Genomic DNA, 13174 nt, shown 5'->3' on the forward strand with positions numbered 1-13174 from the left:
CCTACCTTCATTTTCACAATTTCCCCTACCTCCCCCTCCAGATGGTCGAATCGGGGAAACGACTCTTATCAACTCAATTTTTGTAGGTCCTTGACACACCTACCAATTTTCATCGTCCTAGCACGTCCAGAAGCACCGAACTCACCAAAACACTGGAAATCTCCCCCTGAATCCCCCAGAGAGAGCAGATCCAGTCCAGTTATGTCAATTACGTATCTAGGGCGTGTGCTTATTCTTTCCACCAAGTTTTCCCCGGATCCTCCCCATGTCCCCGGATCCGACCCGAATTGAAACTAGGGCATCTGAAACATGAGATCTTTCTATAAATATCAAGTTTTATTAAGATCCGATCACCCGTTGGTAAGGTAAACCTACCTTCATTTTCACGATTTCCCCTACCTCCCCCCTCCAGATGGTCGAATCGGGGAAACGACTCTTATCAACTCAATTTGTGCAGGTCCTTGACACACCTACCAATTTTCATCGTCCTAGCACGTCCAGAAGCACCGGACTCACCAAAGCACTGAAAATCTCTCCCCCCTGACTCTCCCAAAGAGAGCAGATCTGGTCCAGTTATGTCAATTACGTATCTAGGACGTGTGCTTATTCTTTCCACCAAGTTTCATCCCGATCTCTCCACTCTAAGCGTTTTCCAAGATTTCGGGTCTCCCCCTGCAACTTCCCTCAGTGTCACCGGATCTGGTCTGGATTTAAAATAAGAGCTCTGAGACATGAGCTCCTTCTAAAGATTAAATTTTATTAAGATCCAATTACCCGTTCGTAAGCTAAAAATACCCCATTTTTCTAATTTTTCAGAATTAACCCCCCCCCTCTAAATCCCCCATAGAGAGTGGATCCGGTCCAATTATGTAAATCACGTATCTAGGACTTGTGCTTATACTTCCTGCCAAGGTTCTTCCAGTTCTCTCCACTCTAAGCGTTTTCCAAGATTTCCGGTTTCCCCCTTCCAACGTCGCCCAATGTCACCGGATCCGGTAGGGATTTAATATAAGAGCTCTGAGCCACGAGGTCCTTCTAAATATCAAATTTCATTTAAATGCAATTACCCGTTCGTAAGTTAAAAATACCACATTTTTTCTAATTTTTCCGAATTATCGAATTACGTCCCCCCTAACTACCCCAAAGAAAGCACATCGGATCCGGTTATTTCAATCACGTATCTAGGACCTGTGGCTATTCTTCCCATCAAGTTTCACCTCATTCTTTCCTCTCTAAGCGTTTTCCAAGATTTCTGGTTTCTCCCTTCAAATCCCCCTAATGTAACCCGGATCCCGTCGGGATTCAATAAAAGTGCTCTGATTTATGAGGTTTTTCTAAATATCAGATTTCATTAAGATCTGATTACCCGTTCGAAAGTTAAAAATACCTTATTTTTCTACTTTTTCTTAATTAAACCCCCGAACTCCCCCAAAGAGAGCGGATCCACTAAGGTTATGTCAATCACGTATCTAGGACTTGTGCTTATTCTTCCCACTAAGTTTCATCCCAATCTCTCCACTCTAAGCGTTTCCAAGATTTCCAGTCCCCCCTCCAACTCCCCCAATATTACTGGATCTGTTCGGGATTTAAAATAACAGCTCTAAGACACGAGCTCCTTCCAAATGCTAATTTTCATTAAGATTTGATCATCCGTTCGTAAGTTAAAAATACCTCGTTTTTTCTAAATTTTTCCCAATTAACCGTCCCTCCACTCCCCCTAAGACGGTTGAGTCGGGAAATGACTATTTCTAATTTGTTCTGGTCTGGTCCCTGAGACGCCTGCCAACTTTCGTCGTCCTAGCTTATCTGGAAGTGCCCGAACTAGCAAAACTAGGACCGACAGACAAACAGACTGACATACAGACAGAAATTGCGATCGCTATATGTCACTTAGTAAATACCAAGTGCTATAAAAACAAAGCTTTTATGAAGGAAGTAAAGAGTAAAATTGAAACTTAAAACGAACTAAACTTATTACTTCACAGCCTATCTAATATACATTGATAAAACTAGTGTAACTAAATATCATCAATATAAAATTGATGATATTTCCCTATCTTTGTAGGATTATAGAATACTAGCGCTTTACTGAAAACAGAAAAGCAAAGCATAAAAACAAGGATATTGACTTAAGAGTCAAAAGTATGTGTAGTACGTAGCTTGACAACAACAAACGAATTTATAACGCTTAATATCGTATTACATCAGTTGTAATATCATTAATTTTCAGTATACCAATAAAACTATCTTAAAGGCTTAAGCATAAAATAGATACTAATTCAATATGAAATATCAATAGCGAGTAATATACAATTTTAAATTAAAAAAAAAAACATAATATGAACTCTGGAAATCTGGCTATGAGAATTTCAACAGAAGGTAACAGAGAATTTCAAGTTATGATATAAATTCTAAAGTAAGTCTATAATCCTAATGCAATCAAATTGGCTTCACTTTGAACTTGTCTACAAAACCATTATGAATTGTCCTATTCAGAACCAAAACGACAGTCAACCATTGGACTGGGCTCATTGTGCAAAAGTGATACCAAATTAAACGAAAAAAAAATTAAAGAACAATCCTAAATCGATTTATTGTGTACCGTAAAAAGTGTCCCTAAATGGTTTGCTTTTACTGTATCAAAACTCCTATATTGTTTTGTGTTTTTAGCAAAGCGCTGGTTCTCTATAATTCTACAAACATAGGGAAATATTATCAGTTGGTTTATTTGCACTAGTTTTCTTGTTATATGTTAGATAGGCTGTGAAGTAACATTTTTTGTTCGTTAAGTTTCATTTTCGCTCTCTACCTCCTTCATAAAAACTTTCTTTTAAAATTAATCTTTGCCTGTTTTTAATAAAAAAAAAACATGATAGATACTATTGGCTTAACTTATGTATTGATAGATTAACGCGGGTTATTCACCATAGTGCCTACTTATCTGAAGCTTATCCTCATTACCTTGCTTTTTGCGCTAAATTATTTTATTACTTTTTACAGCTTCTTATCAAACAGTTCGTGGTAACGAACTGTAGTAAGGAGCGACCCGGCTCAATAGTAACCGAAACTTTAAAAAACAGAATTTTTATAACAATAGTTACATAAAAAAGAATCGCATTTTGATGCTGATTTTAGATATATAAGTTTCGTTAAGTTTAGGCTTACTCATCAGAAGTTACGAGCCTGATAAAATTTGTCTTATTTTAGAAAGGGGGGGGGGGCCTTAAAAGTCATTGCATCTTAACGAAAATCACACCATCAGATTCAGCGTATCAGAGTACCCTATAGTAGGCTAGAAGTTTGAAGTATCTATCTACAAAATGTGGAATTTTGCATTTTTTGCCACAAGACAGATCACGGATGCGTGTTTATTTGTTGTTGTTTTTTTTTTGTTGTTTTTTTCCAGAGGTGATCGTATCGACCCATTCGTCCTAGAATGTCATGCGAGGGCTCATTCTAACGGAAATGAAAAGTTCTAGTGCCCTTTATAAGTGACCAAAAAATCGGAGGGCACCTAGGCCCCCTCCCAAGCTCATTTTCCCCAAAGTCACCTGATGAAAATTCTGACATAGCCATTTTATTCAGCGTAGTCGAAAAACCTAATTACTATGTCTTTGGGGACGAATTACTCCTCCACAGTCTCCGTGGGAGGGGCTGCAAGTTACAAACTTTGACCAGTGTTTACACATAGTAATAGTTATTGTGAAGTGTACAGACGCTTTCAGGGTTTTTTTTTGGTTGGGGGAGGGGTTGAGGGGAGGGGGTTATGTGGGGAGATCGTTCCATGGAAGAATTTATCATGGGGGAAGAAAATTTCCACGAAGGGGGCGCAGGATTTTTTAGCATTTTTTTAAAGAACAATGAAAAAATAAATATGAAAAAGTTTTTTCAACTGAAAGTAAGGAGCAGCATTAAAACTTAAATCGAACAGAAATTATTACGCATATGAGGGGTTCGCCTCCTCCTACTACCTCGCTCTTTACGCTAAAGTAACTTTATTAATTTCAACTATTTATTATACGGCCTTTGTGATTCAGGGGTCATTCTTAAGGAATTGGGAAAAAATTTAAGCTTTAATGTAAAGAGCGAGGTATTGACGAGTTGGTGAACCCCCTCATATACGTCATAAAAACATATGAATTTAGAGGTCCGTTACGTAAGCTAACTCGTAAGTTACGTGTATTTTTACTAATAAAAACGTTCGTAAAAAATTAAAAGTTCTAGTTGCTTCTTTAAATGACCAAAAAATTGGAGGTTAACTATCCCTACTCCCGCGCTCTTTTTTTTCTTAAAATCGTCCAATCAAAACTTTGAGAAAATAACTTAGCCGTAAAAATAAATTAATATGCAAATTTCGTTTCAATTATTCATGTGCGGATAGCCAAAATCAAAACATTCCTTAATTTAAAAACGTTCAGAATTTAAATAAAAAAAACTAGTTTTTTACCTGAAAGTAAGGAGCAATATTAAAACTTAAAACGAACAGACAGTACTCCGTATATAAAAGGGGCTGTACCCTCTTCAACGCCCCGCTCTTTACGCTAAAGCTTATTACTGTTATAAAAAGTAGAGTTGAGAGAAAGAGTCAAACTTTAACGTAAAGAGCGGGGCGTTGAGGAGGGAACAACCGCTTTTATATACGGAGTAATTTCTGTTCGTTTTAAGTTTTAATATTGCTCCTTACTTTCAGTTAAAGAAAACTTGTTGTTTATTCAGTTCTAAATAAATGGTTATTATGTTGCAGGAGTTGTTCTCAAAGAGTTTTGACAAAGAATCAAACTTTAGCGTAAAGAGCAGGTATTGAAGGGAGGGCAGCCCTTTCATACACGGAATAATTTCTTTTCGTTTTAAGTTGTAATGTTGCTCCTTTCTTCCAGTTGATCTTTTTTTTATTTCTGTTCTTTTTTCAAATAATGCTGGAAGATCTATGATACACCACTGGGTAGTTACACTGCCATGATATTTTTTTATTTGTTTGGGGGGGGGCAATCCCCCTCGTATACGGAATAGCTTCTGTTCGTCTTAAGTTTCAATGTTGCTATTTACTTCTAGTTGATTTTTTTTATTGAATTTATGATGGTTTTTAAAATAATGCCAGGAAAATTTCTCCCCCTGTTGTAAAATTTCTCCTTGAAAGCTCCCCCACAAACTTTCCTTCCCATTGAAACCCTTCCAGTGTAAAATCCCCTCTCCTGCAAAATCCCACCCTAAATTGCTAAAAAAAAGGTCTCGTCTCAAAATCGATTAGATTTTGGTGGTAAGTCACGATTTCTTCGCATAGTAGGAAAAACGGCATTGGTCAAGAATTACCAAAATCAGCCTTAATAACGACAGATGCTCCAGAATATCATATAGAAGGCACAAAACTGTGACTGAAAAAAGCCCGATACTGTTATGGGCGATATTGATATGGTTTCGTTAGCACCAAAAACATGGTTATTGGACCTTTCAACTATGCTGAAAAAAAATACCTATCTCAAAATTTTCATCAGATGACTTTAGGAGAAGGAGGCCTTTTGGGAAGGGGGGCTAGCTGACCTCCAACCTTTTTGGTCACTTAAAAAGGGCACTAGTAATTTCAACTTCTGTTCGAATGAGCCATCAAACATCTATCTATGATGTTCGGATAATCCGCTAGTCCTGGCAGAAAAAAGGCGACACATCAGTGGTACCCATGCAAAAAAATGATTTTCCTTGTTGCTCGATTTGGGCCGGACTGTAATTAGCCTATTCAAGGTTTTTGAAAATGCTGATGGCAATGGTGCAATTTTTATTTCGATCTGGTGCCATTTTTGAGTGTTTTCAGGTTCTTTTTCAAAATCCCCATAAATTTATTTTCGTAATAAGCTTTTACTTTTGAGACTAACCGAAATATTATTTACCATTCCTGAATCAGTGTCGTTTGGTATTTTTTCCATTAGGCAACTGTTTTCAAAACGTGCTTTTCAACTTTTAGTTACTATGGACTGTGATTCGCTCTTTACTAGATTGCAGCTATTCCTGCAACCATGTAAAGCATGTGTGTATATATGCACGCCTCTTCTCTCCGTTTTGAATATGTCTCTTTTCTTCTTTCCACACAACTACATTTATCGACACCCGTTCCTTTTTATGGATTTGTTACTGCATTGGTAGGGATCCACGGAAACAATCATGTCAAAGGATTTTCAAGTAGTAATTAATAAGCGGCAATAATGAGCTATGATGTAAAAAGAAGGAGAACAAAGAATGCAAAATTTCCGAATGGAAAGGTCTAAGTGAATCTTGGATAGAATGAGTGTTACTAATGAAACTACAATCAAAATGAAAAAGAAAATTGCTGCCCCAGCTGAAAAATCACCTGACTTGGTTATGAATGACAATGCGGTTTTAAGACAGTTTATTAAAGAATTAAAACTTCTAGGGTAGATTTTTGGAGTTTATGTATTTTCCTGGTAACAGTAAACATTGAATGACCAATTGGTCTTGAAGAGATAAGTAGGGACGTCCCGAAAGTGTAGGTAAGGTAGGGATTGCCTAACCTATGAAATGTAAATGTCTCTCCTTATTGAAGTATCCACTTTCTTTATGTCGCGTCAATACGGTTCGTATTTTAATTCAGTAATTCGACTGTTAGCAGTGTTGCTAATAAAAGATTGTGTAATGTCCTGCTTTATTTTGGAGTTTTGCTGAAACAACGGTTGTGTTTTTCTGTAAAACACGGAAAACCGTTCGACGCTATTTGGTGTTCGATGGAATTAGTAGACATATATTTTTCGTTTTAAATCCCTTACAAGTTAGTTGGGATGACATTAGGAAAGTATCAACATATCTGTCACAAAGCATTCATATACCTTAATGGTTGTTGGATAATGCTAAGTTTAGACGCACTGAAAAATCGTCTCCTAGTGCGTAGTGGAGTTGTTTGACCTACAAAACCATTGACGTATACTGTTATCCAAGTATTTGAAAAAAAATCTATCTGACTGTTTTCCTGATCTTAATAATTCTTGTTTTCTGTTTAGTGAATACCCTAGCAGTTTAATAGGCTGAGGGGCCATTTTTATCCGTGTATCTTAAATTTCCGTAGACACCCGCCTAGATTGTAATTTGAGTCCATGTAATTTGAGTTTTAAGTCAATTTACCTTGCAGGATTAATTTGTCTGGCCGATCATGGTGCTCCATCTCAAACCCATCTTTAAACTGTGTAACAGTGTATGACTACCCAATAACTAATAAGGACTTGGAATTGGAAATCCATGGCATCAGGCTTTATATCGATATAACAGCAAATAAAGATAATTGTAAAAGGCATGAAAATATCGCTTATGTTGTTTCTACGTCTGGAACTACTGGAGAATCTAAAATTGTTCATGTAACCTACAATTCCATCTTGCCAAACATCAAGGACTTGAAGTAAGTCTATGTTATTTTCTCTATTCTTCGAAGCAGGGACTAATAACCCTTTTCCAAGTCTGTAGCCCTTTGAAGTTTATTGTGTCCTCCCACTTCTCCTTTAATAGTCTACCAGGAAGGAAGTACTCTACCGAGTCTACCGAGGAACTACTCGGTACTGCACCCTATTAGTGTTTTATTAGGTACTAGCTGTTGGGGTGGTGCTTCGCGCCACCCCAACACCTAGTTGGTGGGGGTGCTTCGCGCCCCCCCTCCAAGCCCCCCCGCGCGCGTAAGTCGTTACGCGCCATATTAGTTACGCGCTTATATGTTTTTAACTACGTAAAACTTGCGAATATACAACATTCTTTGCTGTCCCATTGTCTGTGCATATAAATAGATTGTCAGGTCTACCGACTCTTGAACATGCAACATATAATGGTCCATGGGAAAACAATCCGTATTCAGATCTATACCTCATGATTCTAATGATTGCCCTTGAGCTTTGTTGATGGTGATTGCCAATCGAAGATTCCCTGTGTCGCCGTCGTCATTTATATATCCCCCTGTGCCCCCCGGCGTCCCCGTTGTAGTTGTGTCCCGGTCGTCATTTATATTCCCTGTGTCCCGGTCGTCATTTGTGTCCCGGTGTCCCAGTCTGTGATTTCTCTTTGAGGGTTTTGGGCGTCATTTATATTCCTTGTGTCCCGGTGTCCCGGTCGTCATTTGTGTCCGTGTCCCGGTCTGTATATACATTCGTTTTTGAATTGGTCTTTTTTAAGGTTTTAGTTTTTTACCTTTTTTTTAGTTTTTTTAGTTATACCTCATGATTCTAATGATTGCCCTTGAGCTTTGTTGATGGTGATTGCTAATCGAACATTCCCTGTGTCCCCGTCGTCATTTATATATCCCCCTGTTTCCCCCGGCATCCCCATTGTAGTTGTGTCCCTGTGTCCCGGTTGTCATTTATATTCCCTGTGTCCCGGTCGTCATTTGTATCCCGGTGTCCCGGTCTGTATATTCATTCGTTTTTAAAATGGTATATGATGAAATAAATTTTTGTATTTTTCCCCTTTTTTTCTTTTTAGTTTTTTTGGGTTTTTACTTTTTTTTAGTTTTTTTAGTTTTTTTTTCTTTTTTCTTTTTAGTTTTTTTATTTTTATTTTTTTAAGTTTTGTTTTTCTCCTTTATTTTTCATTTTTTTCCTTTTTTCTTTTTTTTCTTTTAGTTTTTTTAGTTTTTTAGCTTTTTTAGTTTTTTTATTAGTTTTTAGTTTTTTTTTCTTTTTAGTTTTTTTTGTAGTTTTTACCTTTTTTTTAGTTTTTTTTTACTTATGTCCTGGTTGTCATTTATACTCCCTGTGTCTCGGCCGTCATTTATATTCCCTATGTGCCGGTGTCCCGGTCGTCATTTGTGTCCCGATGTCCCGGTCTGTAATTTCGTCAGTCGAAAACATGACGTCAGTCGACACAGAAACATGACGTCACCTGACAGACAGACAGACACACAGACAGACAAGCGCCACCCCAACACCTAGTTGGTGCGGCGCTTCGCGCCCCCGCAAGCCCCCCCCGCGCGCGTAAGTCGTCACGCGCCATATTAGTTACGCGTCATTGTAGTTGTGTCCCTGTGTCCCACCTGTGAATAGATTTATTTAGATTTATAGATTTATATATGTGTTTCAAACTACGTAAAACTTGTCTGTGCATATACAAAGCCTTATGTACTAATAATGACGTCATATGCAAACGCTCTTTTTACAAACAAACAAACATGCATACACACAGCTCGTTTTTATATAGATAGATAGATAGATAGATAGATACAATACAAATTAAATGCGTAAAACTTGCGAATATACAACATTCTTCGCTGTCCAATTGTTGCTGCATATAAATAGATTGTCAGGTTTACCGACCCTCGAACATGCAACGTACAATTGCCCATGGGAAAAACAATCAGTATTAAGATCTATACCACATTTTTCTAATGATTGACTTTGAGGTTTGTTAATGGTGATTGCAAATGCTAATCGAATTGGGAATTGCAATCTTTTAAATTGAAAAGGCAGATCCGCTGGAATCATGGGAATGCGAGGAATAAGAACAGCCTCACCCTCAAAAGGCCCTGTCAAGATTGTGGCCTCTATTAGGTTTTCCATTGTTTTTTTTTACGGCAAGTTGCGTGCCATTGCAAAGCTTTGGTGGGTTGATGTTTCTTAAAAGTATTATTGGTACGCCTATTTTTAGTTGTAGCACGTGTGGTGGAAACCCTGAAAGATCCACGGAATTTAAAAATTCAGATGGATAATTTCTCTTTTAGCAGCAAGTCTGGTTTCGCGTTGCTCTGGTAGTTCCTTGGCACGCTTTCTGTTCTTTCTTTCTCTATCAGCCTCAAGCCTGTTTCCTTGCTGTTCTTTTGATTCCTCGGCACGCTTTCTTTTCTTACTTTCTCTATCAGCTTCAAGCCTGTTTCCTTGCTGTTCTTTTGATTCCTCGGCACGCTTTCTTTTCTTACTTTCTCTATCAGCAGCAAGTTTTTTGGCATAGACTCTTTGACCATCTTCCTCGGCTGTTGCCATTGTAAGTTCATCAGTCATTTTACAGTTAAACATTAATAGATTTCTACGTGAACGCATGTCTCAAATATCTTTAATGACGTCACCGTCATAACAAAAATGACGACAACTAACTTCATGACGTCAGTCAACAGACAAACATGAAGTCACCCGACAGACAGACCCACACATCCACAGACAACTTATTTTTATATATATAGATATAGATTAGTATAAAATCATATACAAGAAAAGTCGCCTAAGAAGTCATTTCTCTGTTACAGAGAAATCGTCCTGAACTACGAGGAACCCTTTCATGCATTGCGATTTGAAACCCCCTGTTTTAAGGGAGGGACGTGTTGACTCCGCAAAAATTTGCTTTTTGTCTAAAAACATTCTAAAGAACGGCTGAAAATATTTTAGAAACACTCATGTATCCATGCACTGATGTAGCAACCTGTGATTGTAACCTGTAACCTGTTGGAATCTTTAATTGTGAAATAGTGTTGACTTTCAAATCCAGGAAGGTGTCAAAACAATTTAAGCAATATCAAAGATGTTGTCAAAAAAGAGTAAATAAAAACAAAAAGCATCTGAAAAAAACTACGGGGACTGAGAGTGTCTTTAGGCTTTTTTTTCAGTTTTAGTCGGTGAATTTAAATAAAAAAAAAGCAAAAGACGCTTCCAGTTATTATCTACCCATGGAGGGGGGCTGATATTTATCAGTTTGTAACGCTATAAACTTGTATTTTTGCTTAATGTATGATAAATATAAGCAAAAGCAACAGAAAGGAAATTAGCAAAAGATATAGCGGTTTTCAGATACTTCAGATACTTTCTGTATCTTTGAGATATTCGAAAATATTGCTTTAAAACCGCAAAGATATCGAATATATTGAAGCTCAAAATTCATCTTCGTTACTAAATTTTACCTAAAAATTCGTTGATGCATTTTAAAGACTTCTAATGTCAGTCGAGAAATAACTAAATCTGTACTTATTTTCAAGAATATGACCAAGTCATAATCATAAGTTTAATCAAAACCGGTTAAAAGCCAAATAGAGATCAAATTTGAACTTGAGAGATAAAAAAAATATGTTTTGAATATCTATTTTAACGGATATAGCCAACCCTGAAAAACTAAAAAAAAAACATGCGATCGCAACCCTGTATTTGTCGCTGCCATACTTTTTTTTTGTCCTGTTCAAAGTAACTGAAAAAAAACGATATTTCTTGCTCCCGTACTCTCTTTTGATCCACGTATTTGTTGACATTTATCTAGCTTATGCATTCAATCCTCGTTCATAATTTTAGAACAAATCTAAAGCATTTTTGGAAAGATTGGTGGCAATCACGTGCCTGAGATATTCAAGCTTCTTTTTTTCAGGTCTATATACAATGTAACTGGGAAAGATGTTATATTTCTCGCTGCTCCATTGTCTTTCGACCCAGCAGCCGTCGATATTTACCTTTCGTTATACACTAAATCCACTCTTATTATTTTACCTGAAATAATAAAGTTAAATCCTTCTCAACTAGTTCAAATATTATTTCAAAAATACGGAACGTCAATTATTCAGTTGTACTCCTTCATTGTTCCTATCCTTTCCCGAGACTGTTGTAACATCGCTAGTGTTTTTTGATAAAACCACCCTTAGAATTCTTGCTTTAGGAGAGGAAGCATTCCCAAGTTTTGATTTTATGAGATTTAGTTCTATTCAAGAAGGAAGAGTTAGTGTTTTCAATTAGTATGGTATAACTGAAATGTCTTGCTGGGCCTCAATTGAAAAGCTGTGTTTTGAATGTGGTCAAAGAGAAGTGAAAAGGAGGAAGCTCCACAATGAAGTATCCCTTGGAAAGGGGCTTTCAGAAACAAGCCTCTGTCTGCGAGATAATACTGGAGAAGAAATCTTCCATGGTTTTGGAGAAATTTTTATCGGTAAGCTGGAGAGAAACTCGCAAAGAACTGTAAGGTATTTCTTTGCTTGCGTAAATTCTTCATATTTATGTATGTCTTCATGTATTTATGTCTTCATACATACATGTATATGTATGTATGTATTCATACATACAGCATTATGTATGTCTTCATGTATGTATGTCTTCATACACACATGTATATGTATGTATGTATGTATTCATACATACAGCATTATGTATGTCTTCATGTATGTATGTCTTCATGTATGTATGTCTTCATGTATGTATGTCTTCATACACACATGTATATGTATGTATTCATACATACAGCATTATGTATGTCTTGATATTTGCAGCTATATTATGTTAGTATATGATTTGAAAAAAAAAAAAAAAAAAAAAAACGTGCCATTATTTTGAAATTAATGAAGCAGCATATCCTACCGTAGGTTAAAAAAAATTATATCCTATCCCAGTGTTTAATAAAGACTCCTAACCGCTTTTTTTATTGAATATAAAAGAAAATGGGTATTGAATGCTATAAGCCTAAACCCAACAAGCTAGTTTGGACAAAAAGAACAGAGAAAATGCTAAGAATTGCAGGAGAGGGATTATCTGTTAAGAGCAGACAGAATTACTCTTACATTAGTTTTTAAGATCTATTATGTAATGTTCATTTTCAACATAAAGAAATAGTGTCTATTTTACGGTGTTTACCCATGTATTGGTTCCTTTGAAAGGATATCCAACAGACACAACTTTTGGGAGAACCTGGTTGACTATTGGTACATCAAGGCCTAAATTTTTATCAGTCCGGTGCCATAAATGTTTAAAAAAAATCACTACTTGTCTGGTTTCGAACCCACATAATTCAGTAGGTTGTTTGAATTAATAGTTGCTAATAATGTGCTCGGAAAATACCTTTAGTTGAAGGAAAAAAGTTCTACTAAACGAACTTTTACCTACCTTTTAAATTAATAGCAAGCTGATTTAATAATAGAACTCATATCAGTTCAGTGCATTTTTAACAGTAGATATAAAGGTTTCACAGCTAAAGAATAGTGTTTGCGGATTTGAGTTATGAGACCAAAATCACATGCACATGCTAAGGAACGGAGTTTAAAAAAATGTCCAATTCAACAATTGTGCACACAGTAGTGGGCAGGGAGAGGGTAGTTTTAGCATTTTATGCTGTATAATTTGCTCTGATATAAATTTGTGTGATCAAAAATTATTTATGATTTCCAGGAAATTGTTCCACGGTTCCAGGACAGGACTTAGTCTGAATTTCCCTATCAATATTACATCAATAAGGCCTGGAT

General features: G+C 36.6%; 1 pseudogene; it reads left to right on the top strand.

Moving 5' to 3' along the window:
• The window catches only part of LOC136043569 (beta-alanine-activating enzyme-like), a 202276-nt pseudogene that overhangs the window by 32223 nt on the left and 156879 nt on the right, over positions 1-13174 (top strand).

This window comes from Artemia franciscana, unplaced genomic scaffold, assembly GCF_032884065.1.
Source record: "Artemia franciscana unplaced genomic scaffold, ASM3288406v1 Scaffold_728, whole genome shotgun sequence".
Classification (NCBI taxonomy): Eukaryota; Metazoa; Arthropoda; class Branchiopoda; order Anostraca; family Artemiidae; genus Artemia; species Artemia franciscana.